Raw genomic sequence first — 14169 nt, 5'->3', positions numbered from 1 at the left:
ACCATACTCCAGGTTTGGCACACACCCTGTAATTTTCATGGACAAGTAGGTGTCTGTGTCACTTCATAATTTCCTTGCTATGCCTAAACCACAGCCTTGGGCTCTGTCAACAGCCACAGAAAGAGAAGGAGGGTGCAGAAGGACAAGTGGCCCCAGCAAGGCAGGAAGGGTTCAAGCTGGGCACAGCCACGTGCCACCCCCTGGGATTCAATACCAGTGGTTTGGAGCGCCAACCACCTTGGGGAAAAAATAAACCAGTATGAAAAATCTCCAGGAGTATCAGGCGTATGAAAACAGCTTTTTTAATCTAAAGAAACACTAGAGGCTTTTGGCAGCTCTGGTTGGGTGTTTACACTGCTGCTCAGGTAAGTGGTGTGTACCTGTAAAGTTCAGTGTGGTTGTCTTTAATTATCCCTCAACTTTTTTTACACAGGAAAGCTTTACAGAGTTTGTCTCCTTATAAGTTTCCCTAAAACATTGATGGAAATATTCAGAAAGTAAAAATAATCCTATAAAAAATACTTTTTTTTCCAGATAGATTGCTTTAACAAAGAATAAAAAAGCTTTTCTGCAAGACTGTAAAATTACATTTCCTCTATGTCTGCATAGGTGGTTAATTATTTCATTTAAAAATGCTGTTTTAACTCATGTGTGACTTACTTTGACACGTACTGGAAATCAGCCTGTTACCATATCAGCTGCTACTTCAGGAGTGGTTGTCTTAGCTAAGAAATCAAAGGATAGGTTAAATAGGGCAAGGAAATCTAAAATCCTTATCTTGGCATCAGTGTAAAATCGTTGTCTGACTCCCTGATGATTCATGTTCCCTAAAGAAAGAGAAGACAAAAGGTAGGAAGCCCTTCCAATTTGATTGTTACTCATTTCCTGCACCCTCATCTTCTGAGCCCCTGCCAAGGAATGACACCCCCAGCCCCAGGCACCCCATGAGCTGCTGAGGACTCTGCACACCCCACCTGTGCCCTCCTCTTCCTCAGGAGGGAGGAGGAGGTGGAGACAGGAAACTCTGGACCCCTGAAGCACTGGCACAGAATGCTGCACAGGGGAAAAAAATCACTGAAAACCACACCCTGAACATCCAAAATAGATGAGTTCTGTCCAGTCACCAAAAGAGGAGAAAATATAGTTTGGGGCTGTGCTCATTTCCAGCACCCAAGGAGGCCAAAGTGAGGTTACATGAATAAGCTTTTCATTCTGTAATTACTTAACTTCCCTTTACATAAGGAACTAATGCTGTTTTCCATATTATTCATCCTGTTATCTGGGCAAACATCTCTTTGAGGATCTCCTTTCCTATTTTGAATTTCAAGGGCAGATGGTGCTGCCCCCGGCCATGTCTCTTCCATTTTCTCCAGGCAATTAGCTTCAGACAGTCAGTGGAGAAGAGGAATTCACACACCCTTTTCCTGTGCATTACTTACTGCCCATTCCACAGTGCCTATTTGTCGCCGGGACAGAGAGATTTCTGTGAACAATTTTTCCTGCACTCTGTAGGCCTTGCTTGCCATGGAATTGTCAAGCATGTACTGTTTATACTTACAGACTGTGTGAAAATATGTGATGCTTATACTTGTTAGCTGGGTGTCTAATTATAAGGTTTGAGAACATAATATGTTTATAGAAAGAAAACCTTGAGAAACTGAAGATAATGAAACACCTGCAAATTTAGTAAAACCCTAAAAGCAGATTAATTAGAAAGAGGTTTCTATGCCAAGGATGATTTCAGATCGCGTGGACAGAACATCAGGTCCAATGAACTGGGGACATGAGACGCGTGCACAGACTGAGCTATCCAATCACCTTCTTATAAGCATGTGTCCCAAACAAACTAAACTGTATAAAAGTTAACTGATTTAAATAATAAATTGACATATTGCCGACCATAATGGCCTGTGAGCATTATGTTCATGCCTCCCCATCGATACCTATTCCCATCAGGATCACCAATAAATAAGGAAAATCCCTTTACAGTAAACATTGTCTTTCCTTCTACCCTCTATGAACTACTTCGTGAGAGCCCCCTGAGGGCAGCAGACTTCCCCCCTCAGCTCCCAAAACCTTATTTTGGGCCTCATTGAGTATTTTGTGTCATCACCAGGCAAATCCCGGTCCAAGCAAATCCAGGAAACTCAGTAAGTTGCAGCCAAAAGTAAATGCAGTTACTTGCTACCTAACACCTAAGTTTGGACATTCTGAGCACAGCTTTCAGAAAGTCCCCCCTTCCCAGGTAACCCAAATATTGACACACTTTTGAGAATGCAAGGGGATTTTTGCCTTTAAAACACTCACTGCTTTAAATAAGGTATGGAAAAGTGGATCTCCTTTAAATAAGGTATTGAAAAGGGAATCTCCTTCCTGATTTCAGATTAGGTCAGCCAGGAAATGCAACTAATAAAATGCATTATTTTCAGCCAAAAATGATGCCAGCTGGCAAACCAGGAGCTGGGAAGAACCAGCAAGGGTCTTGGAAAATACGGTAAAGTAAATAGAACTGAAGAATTTAACCTGAACTCTGCTATTTCATCAAAGGAAAGGACATAAAGGCTTAAGGGTATAAAGGACAACTCAGAAAGTGTTGATACATAAGTTTCATCTAGTTTTAGTGAGGCTTTTCTATCTTCATGAAGAGCATTGCAGCTCAATTCTTACACAGTTTTTTGGTCATCTTTCCTGGACATCTGGAAGATTAGATGACTTTCAATATCAGAAATATCTCAGGTGAACATATTTCTACCTAATAGGCAAGAAAATTCTCCTGGGCATCTGAGTTGAAACAAGGAATTACAGAATCATAGAATAGTTTGGGTTGGAAGGGACCTCAAAGCTCATCCAGTCCCACCCCTGCCATGGGCAGGGACACCTTCCACTATCCCAGGTTGCTCAGAGCCCCAAACAACCTGGCCTTGGATACTTCCAGGGATTGGGGCATCTTCACATATAGGTGTAGGAAGAGCTTTTGCTCTACCTCAGCAGACACACCTGCATTTTTTTTTATTCCATGCAAGATTCTTAAAAATTTCCACACTTTGTCAAAAGACAGTTTTCTGTAAGTTTTCTGTGCTGCTTGGGGCCTCCAGCTTACATGGGTGTTCAATTTTAGTTTGAATAGAAGCCAAGAATATATGTACAAATCCCACAGTTTAAAATGAGTTCACTTACCTTCATGTATGTTTGATTTTCAGCCCCCAGGTGGAAGAACAACTATTAAAATGTTTGCTGCAAGCTGCTCCAGGTTGTGTTATTTATTTGCTTATAAGAGCAAATTCAGTAGGAGATCCTCCAAGACTGTAGCTAACAGCCTAAGTCTTATAAAATTATTTATATTGGGCAAATTCATGAATACAGTTGTGTAGGGTCAGTTTCACAAGAAACAAGTTTATATTTTGTTTAAATAAATACTTGATGGTAGTGCATAGTAATGGGAAAAGGGTTAGAGACAGGTACTCCCTTGTAGCTAACCTGGCAAAATACTGGGATTCATGAATCTGTCTCCTCCTTGGGACCTACTTAAAAGCAGACTTTCTCTGGAGTTTCCTGTAATCCATCAATTTGACAATCCTTCCTGGAATGTTCATCTAATAATAGCAGCCCCGTATTTGCGGAGGCTGTCATTTTTACTGGGGTAGAACTGAATGAACTGAATGTAACTGCTCAAATCAGATATGGATGTTCTTGGGGAGTATGTAGATGTAGGATAACTTCCTAGACAGAAAATAGTGGAACAGTATAGTTCAGGTGGAAGGGACCTGCAACTACAATCCAGTCCCACTGCCTGAGCAACTCTAGCTCAGCTTTGGCCTTCCATGTCTTCTCCCTGTAGTGCCAACTACAGCTCTGTGAACTTCCTGGGAAGCCTGACCTTGTTTCCAGGGATTGTACCATTTGTTTTATCTCTTGACCTCCATAAGGAGTTCCCTGTTCAGCCAAGCTGGTCTCCTGCCCCACTTACTTGACTTACAACACAGAGGATTTGCCTGCTCCTGTGCCTCTAAAAGGCAGTTCTTAAACACTGACCAGCGGTTGTGGCCTCCTAAGCCCTCAAAAGCAAATTCCCGGGGGACTAACTAAATATAATCCTGAATAGCTTAAAGTTTGCTCTGCTAAAGTCCAGGGTAGCAACTCCGGTGTCCTTTTTTTCCTTATCACAGTGGTAAATTTAAACACAACCATTCTGAATTCACTCTGGCCAAGGTAGATTCCCCACGAGTCCTTCTCTGTCCGCAAATAACAAGTCTGGCATGGCATCTTTCCTGCTCACAGAGTACTTGTGACAAGAAATTATCCTAACAAGCTACTGGAATGCCCCTGAGTTGCTTGTCACATCAGTGTGGTGTTCCCAGCTGATGCCTGGGAAGTTGAAATCTTCCATATGGTCCAGATATGTCTCCTGTTTGCCTATAGAACAACTCACAGGTGCCATCATTCCGCCCAGGCTGTCAATGGTAGACATCCACTACAACATCTGCTTTGTTTTCCATCCCACTATTCCTCACCCAGAGGCTCCCAAACAACAGGATTTTTAACTGTACAGTCTCTCCCTTACACACAGTGCAACTCCTCCATGTCACCTGCCCTGCCTGTCCTTCCTGCCCTTTATCCCACAACTCCAGTCATGGGACTCATCCCACCACATCTCCCTAACAGTGGTGACATCACAGGACTGGGAACAGCCCAGTGCTCCAAGCTCATCTTGCTTGTTTCTCATAATACACAAATTGCTGTGAAAGCATTTCAGATGAATAAAGTGTTTTGGTGAACAGGAGCACAAAAACCTAAGGACAGATGTTTTAATCTCTTCCTACAGGCTGGAAGGGTAGCACTCAAACCTCACAATGTGATCCTGAATAATATTGTGCTTTGTATGCATAAAACACACCATATTTTATACCAGTGAGTGTGCTTATCAGATTCATAATCCCTGGAAAGAGGGTTTGCCATTGGTTTTTAATATACACTCACAGTTCACAGGCATCCCAGGACATACCCAAACTGACATAAATTAACAGAGTACACACAGAGCTGCTGCTGCTCTAGGACTTCTCAGCATAGTGGTCTTTGCATCAGCAAAACCAGAATGTGATGCTATACCGGATCTCTGAAAATATTTCCATTATCTTCCAAAAAAATTGATTGGTTTTCTGTAATTAATTATTTCCCAGAATGAACCTCAATAAGTACCAGCACAAAATGTTTCCTTCTCACCTTCACGGATTTTCAGTTGTTCTCAGTTCAATAAGAAAGTGACAAAACAGATACATATCAGCCCAAAAAATAATTAAAAACCCCCACACTCAAAAAAATAACAAGGAAAGTTTCAGTTTAGTACATTTAATCAGAGCTTCTCAGGCCTAGAAGTGAAATACTTTAAGATAAAGTGGTGCTGTGTTTCTTTCTCTGATGTGGACTAAGTCACTCAGATAAAAGCCTGCACTAGTTTCCTTTATAATCATGTTTTCATCATATTTATAGTAACAGATTCTGGAAAAAAAAATGGGGCTCATTCACACTTTTTGACCTTTTCTTGTTAAAATAAATTATAAAAATATTTGGATATTTAAAATATTTAATATCGTAAAAATATTTTTGACCAAACTTCTTTTTTTCCTAAATCCTCATCTAAAGGGTTGATGGTACACACTGGACTAACCACACACCCTCACAGCACGAGGCTGAAAATAAATGGCATGAGGTCTTCCTTTGACCCATGTCCCTGCACTCTTCTTCAGCCCACAGCAAATCTTTCAGTTATAACCACACCATCATGTAACCTGCTGACAAAGATCTGCAGGTATCTCAGCAGTACTGCCAAAATTTGGTTATTCTCACTGAACTATGTAGCCTTTGGGCATGACAGATTATAGAAGTGATGGCAAGTAAGCAGCCAAAAGGGCCAACAAAATATGAAGCAGAAAAAATAAAATAAAAAGAGCACGTGGGTACTGAGAAAAGTTAAAGCTCAAGAACAGAGAAATGCAAGATGGGGAAGATGGAGAAAACCTGTTTGTGACCATGAAGGTCACCACGGATGTTCCCATCTTACCCAAACCAATAACCTGCTCCGACTTCTCACTCCTCTTCCCCTCCTGATCACTTCTTGAGAGCTAAAAGTCCCATTCTGATCCCCCCTGGCAATTTTCAGACACTGGATTCAAGCAGTGAAGGTTAAAAACCACAAAAATAACTCCCCAGTCAACCCACCCCCACATGTCCATCTCTCACCCTCCCTTGCTCAGCACTCTGCTTGGAGGAAATTAGTGGTAGCCACCAGAAACCTTTAGAAAAAACAAAGGATGGGAGTTTTCCTGCCAGACAGAGACTTCAGCCTGCCCCCTCCCTTTGTGGAGTGGGTCATTGTATGAAGAGCATTGCTCACAGGCAAACTTGTGGGTTGCACCTCTTCCTGCACCACTGTTTGGGAAGGGAAGAAGAAGTGCTGTGAAGAAAGTAGCCTAAGTTTTCTCAGGATATGGAAAAGCCAAGGGGTTGCTGGAAGCTCACCCTCAGGAGATTATAAAGCACAAAGAAAAATAGGGGATTCAGCAAAAAATTTTAAGTCTTACCCCTGTGGGACAAAACCAATTTTTCTTCCAAGTTAGGTCAGAAAAGTGTCATCCTTAGTAATTTTCTGCACTACATTGCTCCGTCACATACAGCACAAATAAGTTGAGGGGAAAAAAGAGCCAGATCTCCACATTAATACCCAAAGATTTTTTTTTTCCAGCCTAAACTCACTGGGTTTACACACCTGGATGATGACATGTCTCTCTCTTTCAGTACTGTATTTTCTATGTTCATATCTTTTCCTCCCAGAAGAATCAGTGGACTGAGGGTTTCTCTGTTGCCTGCAAGTAAAAGATGAAGATCTCTGGTGTGTAGCAAAATCAGGCATTTTCCCTCCGGAAGACAAGGTGTCCTGGACAACCCGGCCTCAATGCACTCATTAAAACAGGGACCTGCCTACAGAGGACACCACAAGGTGGCAACAAGATACACACAGGCCCTTTATTTCTGTCTGTCACCCCAATTTTCTCTTTCTACAGTGTGAAGGCTCCTCATTTAAATACTAACCAAAACCTACTTTTTAAAATTCAAATTCATTCTGTTTATCTTGTCAAGGGAAAAGGCCTACTCAGGGTAACCTCAAAGCTGGAGTCACATCATGGAAATCAGCAAATGGCACAGAAAGTACTAGTTGCATGTATATTCATCTTAAAACAGAGGATAAAGTAAGACTACATACGCCCCAAGAAGAAACCTGGAATACTCTACAAGAAAAGTTTTTTCAAGAATAAAAAACTCTGTATTCCCACATATTTCTACATGATCCTATTATCTAGAACTAAAGACATATCTACAACTAAAGTAATATAAACAGAAATTATCTTCTAAACATGAGAATTTGTGTGAGGTTTTTTAGCACAGAAGTGAAGCATTAGGAAAACAACCTGGAAAAAGCTGAGTTCATACAGGTAGCAAAAATCTACAGAAGTCCTGGATCAGGCTTCTATAAGCACAGACTTTCCAGAGAGAGCTCCACCATCATCTGTCTCTCAGTGCTCTGAAGGTAAGGATGCAGAGTAAGAAAGGAGATGCATAAAAATATTCAACCCCTATCTGAAATCTCAGCACAGCTTATTCAGTTTGTTGTACGTCCTAATTGCTGCTCTCTTTTTTCCTCTGCTGTGTATTAGAGCTACTAAAGCAGCAAATTAGAGTAAGAAGATGTAGAATTTTACATTATTTAGGGTTGTTCACAAGCTATCTATTCCTTAACATAAAACATTTCATAGCAATTTATAAAGGTAAAATAAAACCTTGTGGAACACTTTAACTGAAAGTTAAAACCTTGATATACTTCTCTTGCAAAATATTTATTAATTCCACTGAAGGGACCTTCCACCATTTCAGTGGGAAAGGAAAACAAAGCTATTTTTATATAAATGTTTATAGTTACCCTATTTTTGGAAGCAAAAATTCTGGGAGTAAAGATGGTCAGGTAGTATTTTCCTTTTTTTGACTCCACATTATTTACACTGTGATGTACAGATAAAAACCTCTTCATTTCAAAAATAGAATGCACCACATATGTGTATGGCAGCAGATAAGAATGCTCTGTAAACATCTAAATCATCTCATATCTGAACTAAGACAGGCAGTGTTTTGGGACAGGGTTGTACCAACAGACCCACTTCTCTTAAATGCCCATTAAACGCCCAGGGGAATTTTCTCTAAGAAACAGCTCCAAGCTGATTATTTTCTCAAAAGGATATAAATATTTGTAATTCTGAAATTCTCTCTCAAATATTTCAGAAGGAAAGGCTGGCAAATTTGGACCAATACAACCAGTTACACACAGAAAATACTAATTATATGAAATATTAAACTTAGTCTTCTTGCACTATCCCAAGAGTGGAGTTAAACCACTGAGCAGAGGATTTGCAGATAGTGTTGAATAATTTATATTATCCACATAACACAAATTAGGCTGATAGAAAATAAGTTCATGCCTATTGTTTTCTACTTAACCTCTCAAATTTTCAGACTTTAAAAAGGTCACAACAAACAGAAGAAACAATTGAGTAGTTTCCAGGACAGAAGAAACAATTGTGTAGTTTCTGGGAATATCTTCCCTCTTGTATTAAAATACCAACCTTCCAACTAACAAAGAAAAGCTTGAGGAAGGAAGACCTTGCAGCAAAACATCTCTTTAAACACAAGGGGGAAATCTCCTGAGGATTGCTCTGGAAACCAGAAATCTCTTCCAGGTGGTTCAGTTCGCTGCTTAAAACACCATTTGGGATTTCCACATCCCATCTTTCCCAATGACTCTGCCTTCCCTGTTTTTAGCATAACAAATTTTCAGGGTGCCCATGCTGCTTTCTAGGGTTAATTTTACCCCTAGGTTATTTATGCTATTATTTATGTGTTTATACTATTATTTACGTTATATTATTATTTATGCTGGCCAGATTAACATGTAAAGCTGTGTCAGAAGGGAGAGGAAAAATCTCTGAGACACAGCTCCTACTTCTGTGGGAATGAAGAGACTTTTCCCATAGATGGGAGTGCTGCTGTCGTGCCAAAAAATAAAAGCATATTAAGCTCCTTACGTAACATTTATCCCACAGCAGAGAGTTTTATCTTTCCCAAACTTAACACGAGAATAATGTTACTCACCCAAATCTGGTCTACAGAGCACAAATAGAGTCTGAAGACTCAGAGTCCAAATCTCACATGACCCTGAGCAGTCCCAAAAAGCATTTAGTAGGATACAGAACTGGGATGTGATGGTAAAAACCTCAGCTTGAGTGGTTGGAAAAGGCCAGGCTGAGGAACTCCTACAGCCTGGTGCTGTAGGTCAGGAATAGGGCTTCCCACCTCTGCTCCTTCACTGATTTATAGGGGACAGGACCACACCAGAGGGACCCCTCCTCAATGTTTCTCATCCTTGGGAGAGCACCAAACACCTCCTTGATACTGGGATTTTTACTCTTCCAAGGAAAACTCAGCTTTTACCCAGGAGGCAGCCAACCTGCTCAAGAGACCAAATTTTTCCCAATTCCAATTTTTCAGTGTCTCAAGAACTGGAGTCCTGCCAGGCAGCCAAACTAAAGTGTGGCTGGGCAGTGTGGGCACAGTAACAATTGCTCTTTCCAGTGAAGAAAATGGGGAAAAGATCTCATTTCATAATTAGTAGTTACAATAAGATTCATCCTCTCCAGAGCCCAAATCAGTTCAGAAGGTAGGACTGTCTGCTGAAAATAAGGAAAGACTTCACTGAGGTTGGAGTGATGATGACACTGGGAGAGAGGGAGGACCCAGGTCAACAGCACTCCTACCCTATCAGTGATAACACTGGAACAAACTCCCTAGAAATCCTAAAATTGAAATATTGATCCCAGTAAACATTACACAGCTCAGTATAAAAAAAAAAAAAAAAAACAAAAAAAAAACAAAAAACAACGAAATAAACTGAATAGTTCATCTGAGATCCTACAGTCACTCCAGATCAAATAGGATGGATTCACCCCAATCATGCAGCCCAGCAAGGGAGGCAAACTCACATCAGTGGGCTCCACGTGAGCTCCACGTGTGTGCCCAGGATCTGGGCTCTGTGGAGCTCCTGCAGACAGACACTCATCCCCATTTGTCCTGGGTCTGTCTACTGGTGTCCAGGTTATTTGCCTTCTGGTTTGGAAATAAGGATGAGCTTTCACAGCAGCTGCTTTCACTGTGTGGTCACTGGGACCCAGAGAGATGAAAACACCTTCCCCTGATGGAGTGACCACTGTGAATTCCCAAGTACTAGAAAGAGAAAGGGAGAAGTCAGATGGAGAGTGTGTCCAAAGAACCAAAAAATAACACTCTTCAGATTAAGTCCTTTACAAAGAACAAGACTGACCAGGAAGGAACTTGTCCAGGACCAAGAGGAACAATAAATTAGGGAAGCCAGAACAGGCTGACATAATCAGGACAAAAGAAGTTGAAATCAGGAACACTTTAAGAGTGGGTAAAATGAAATATAAATCATTCTCTCGCAGTAAGTTTCCTTACCAAAATATATTAACAAACCTTTACCAGAACAGGTCATCTGTCTGATTCATGCTTCAGCAGCCAAAAACCAATCTGCTTAAACTCTGTTTTAAATAAGGAGTGGGAAACACCCACCTTTCTTTTGTCAGCCACTACACTCAGCTACATTGTTTTCCAGAAGTGATTTACTAGACTGGAATTAGTAAGAAAATCCACCTCCTCTGTTTCCTTAAGGAAACCCAGATTAGTAAGGCTGGGGCTGCAATCCTGTTCTTTACTGCCCAGTTCTGTCAGTGCAGGTGGCCACACTTCCCTCTTGCAGGCACTCAAAGCACTGAGCTCAAGTTACTCCCATCTTCCAGGATGCCCACTGGACATGGTCTCAAAAAAACACATTTAAGTGCTTTCAACTTAAAGCTGAAAGACTTTTAAGCCTTCCTGGCTGATAAATACTGCTACTCAACATGGAAATTCTTATTCAGTGCTGATTCTGCCACAGAAGTCAACCCACCGTAAGGAAAAAAAAAATCCAGACAAAATCCCACCTTGCATCCTCTTAGCTCCTAAAATTATCCTGCACTTCCTTCCTTGACACCTAGCAGACTTTGAGAACAGCTGCCATCATGCTCTCAAAGCAAACAGCATTTCAGTCAGCAGAGCAGCAACAGGGAAGGGGTTTTCATCTCCCTGGGTCCCAGTGACCACACAGTGAAAGCAGCTCCTGTGGAAGCTCATCACTATTTCCAAACCAGGAGGCAGTCCCTCAAGGTAAAAGGCAAATAATCTGGAAATGTGTTGTGCACAGGCAAAATTCGTGGGCTGGGGAAGGGCAAGGGGAGCATAAAGGGAAAAACACAAGCATGAATTCACCACTTCAGAGGCAGTTGGAGCAGCTGCCCCGACCTCAGCTTGGCAGGGAATGAGAAAACAGTGAGGGCAAAAAGAAGTCCTTGCAGTGCCAGCAGAAGTGATTTTTGTTTGTTTTTTGCAAACTCTCTCTTTCCTTCAATCCAGTAGGGGTTTGAAGACCTTCTCTTTGCATGGAATTGTTATCTCTCACAGACATTTCACCTTCCTGTCCCACATGTCAGCACAGTGAAAGACTAAGAGTGATGGACTTCCTTGAGCCTGCCAGGGACAAAAGCACACAAAGAGAGGAGACAGCTGTGAGAACTAAACAATGACTTGAAAACTAAAGCAAACCTTTTGACAGGTTCTGAGCACCAGGCTGTCAGCCAAAAAAAGCAGCCTTGAGGTTTCCCTGAGGAAATATGCTGTTCTGCAGATGAGAAGGGTGGTCAATTTTCTTTCCACTTGACCCCAGCTCTGCCAGGAGCTCCTGGGCCAGGCCAGCAGTCCCTCTGCTCTTTGTGCAAGGTAAATTTGCTCTTCTGCCTGGGATTTGCGCATGGAAAAGTGACCTGGCTGATCTCAGAATGCCAAATTCTTAGACTCACAGAATAGTTTGGGTTGGAAAGGAGCTTTAAAGGCCATTTAAATCCCCCTACAATCAGCAGGGACATCAACTAGACCAGGTTGCTCAGACCTCGTCCAGCCTGACATCAAATGCTTTCAGGGATGGGCATCCACCACCTCTTTGGGCAACCTTTTACCACTCTCATTGAAAATACTTTTTCCTTATATATATATAATCTAAATTGATCCTCTTGTAGTTTAAAACCATTCCCCCTTGTTCTATTGTGATGAATTCCCAGGAGAAGACACTACAAATCCCTGTCACTCACAGTGAGGGATGGCCAGCATCCAGTAGGAAGTTCTCCAGAAGTCGCCAGTAGCAATCATTTTTTTCCCTGAAAAAAAAAAAAAAAAGTCAAGAGAGAGAGTTCATGTTGCAATCTCAAAAACCTCTGCAAATTACCGTATATTCTATTCTACCAAGTGGTAGAGCTCAGACAAGCTTGTCTGCCTTTTACAGGTAGTGCAAGATCTGGGACACAATCCCAAGACACTCAGCTCCTCCAGGAAGATAACACATTCTTTTAACTACTGCCAACTTCCTCACTCTCACATCTCTTAAGAAGAAAAGTGCAAGTTGATGCCATGAGAAACAGAAATTGTAGTTTCCCAATTCGTCTCAAAAGTCCATATGTCTTAAAGGACACGCTGGGTCACTATGGCCTTTCCCAAAGGAATTATTCATGCACTCAGAGCTCATGTGTGATGCTTCTCTCATGGACTTATAAAAGCTCATAATGTGCTACAAACAAAAGAAATCATGAGGGCTGATCTTCAAAGTTGCTTTATTTGCTTCTTTTCAGCAAGGGAAATATAGAAAACAAGACAATATATCAGCAGAGCATGAAACTTCAGATAAAGAGTAATGAAGCAAAGAACATGATGCCAACAATACTTGTAAAAATATGAAATGCACTGGTTTTTGATTTACTGAAGCTATTTCCAAATCTGAAATAAACCTCAGCTGCTTCCATAAATTTTCCTCACAAGTTTTGTTCAATTTTTTTTTTTAAAGACAAAAAAAAATACCCCAAAACACCTTTAAAAAAAGCCCTAAAGTCTCACTTTTTGTACAGAAAGGAAGCAAAATACAAACCAATTCTACAAAAAAAGCCCAAATTGCAATGAAGCATTGAAGCATTTCTGGAATCCCAAATAAGTAGGTTAAAAAAAAAAAAAAAAAAAAAAAGAAGACCAGTTGATGTATTGGCTGGAAAAGATTTATTTTTTTATTAGAAAAAGTAAGGTATATAAATAAATAATCCACGCTGCACTTACAATAGTAGAGCAAATGTCATCCCTCACATCTTCACTAATACACTGAGACACACATACAAAGTTTTAGCACTGCTCTGCAAACAACAGAACACTGGTTCTAACACTGAGTCCTAAGTCTTGCATCTCCTAAATCCTTTCTGTGGGTGTTTCAGATTGACAGTCTGTACCCTTGGTAAACATATGACATAAAAAACACAAGACAAAAGGCACTTAAGAAGTCCAACACACTTGGAGAGATGGAGTATTTCAGGTGCACAAACAAATGCAGATCAAACCCAAAAGATGGTACTGGTAGTGATCCCAAGCCAGTGACATTCAGATAGAAGGAAAACCTTAAACATTTAACACCTCAGCTGAACAAAAATCACCAGAGGACCCCCTAAAGTGCTTCCATCTATCCTGTCAGTAAAATGGGCCACTAAATGTACACCCCGAGGTAGGCTTGGCTTTGGCAACCCTCACCCTGTGAAGGTGCTCAGGGGCTGTCAGAGTTCAACCCCAGACAGCAACTAAGCCCCACAGAGCTGCTTTCACAGCCCCCTGGGAGGGTTGGGAGAATCAGGAGAGTTGCCCCATACTGCCTTCTGCACAGAAAATGAACTCTATCCCAACTAAAACAAGCACAGGGGAGCTCAGGTAATTGGAACTTTCAGCCTAGAAATGGCCAGATCAGCAGGCCTGGGCAGGCACTGAGGACCAGCTTAGGGTGGTGGAGGAGAGAGGAGCTCCAACACAACCTGGGGCAGGAGTAGAATTAGGGGCCAGCTCATAAGAGTAGTGCAGTGTCTTTATCTGCCACCAAAATCTGGGCAAATCAGCAAATTCAGGTTCTGTAAGATCTCCTGCTGACACCACTCCATCCAC

Source organism: Corapipo altera, unplaced genomic scaffold (assembly GCF_003945725.1).
Source record: "Corapipo altera isolate COAL_440 unplaced genomic scaffold, ASM394572v1 74, whole genome shotgun sequence".
Lineage (NCBI taxonomy): Eukaryota > Metazoa > Chordata > Aves > Passeriformes > Pipridae > Corapipo > Corapipo altera.
The sequence above is the reverse complement of the archived record's forward strand: the minus strand, read 5'-3'. Positions refer to the sequence as shown.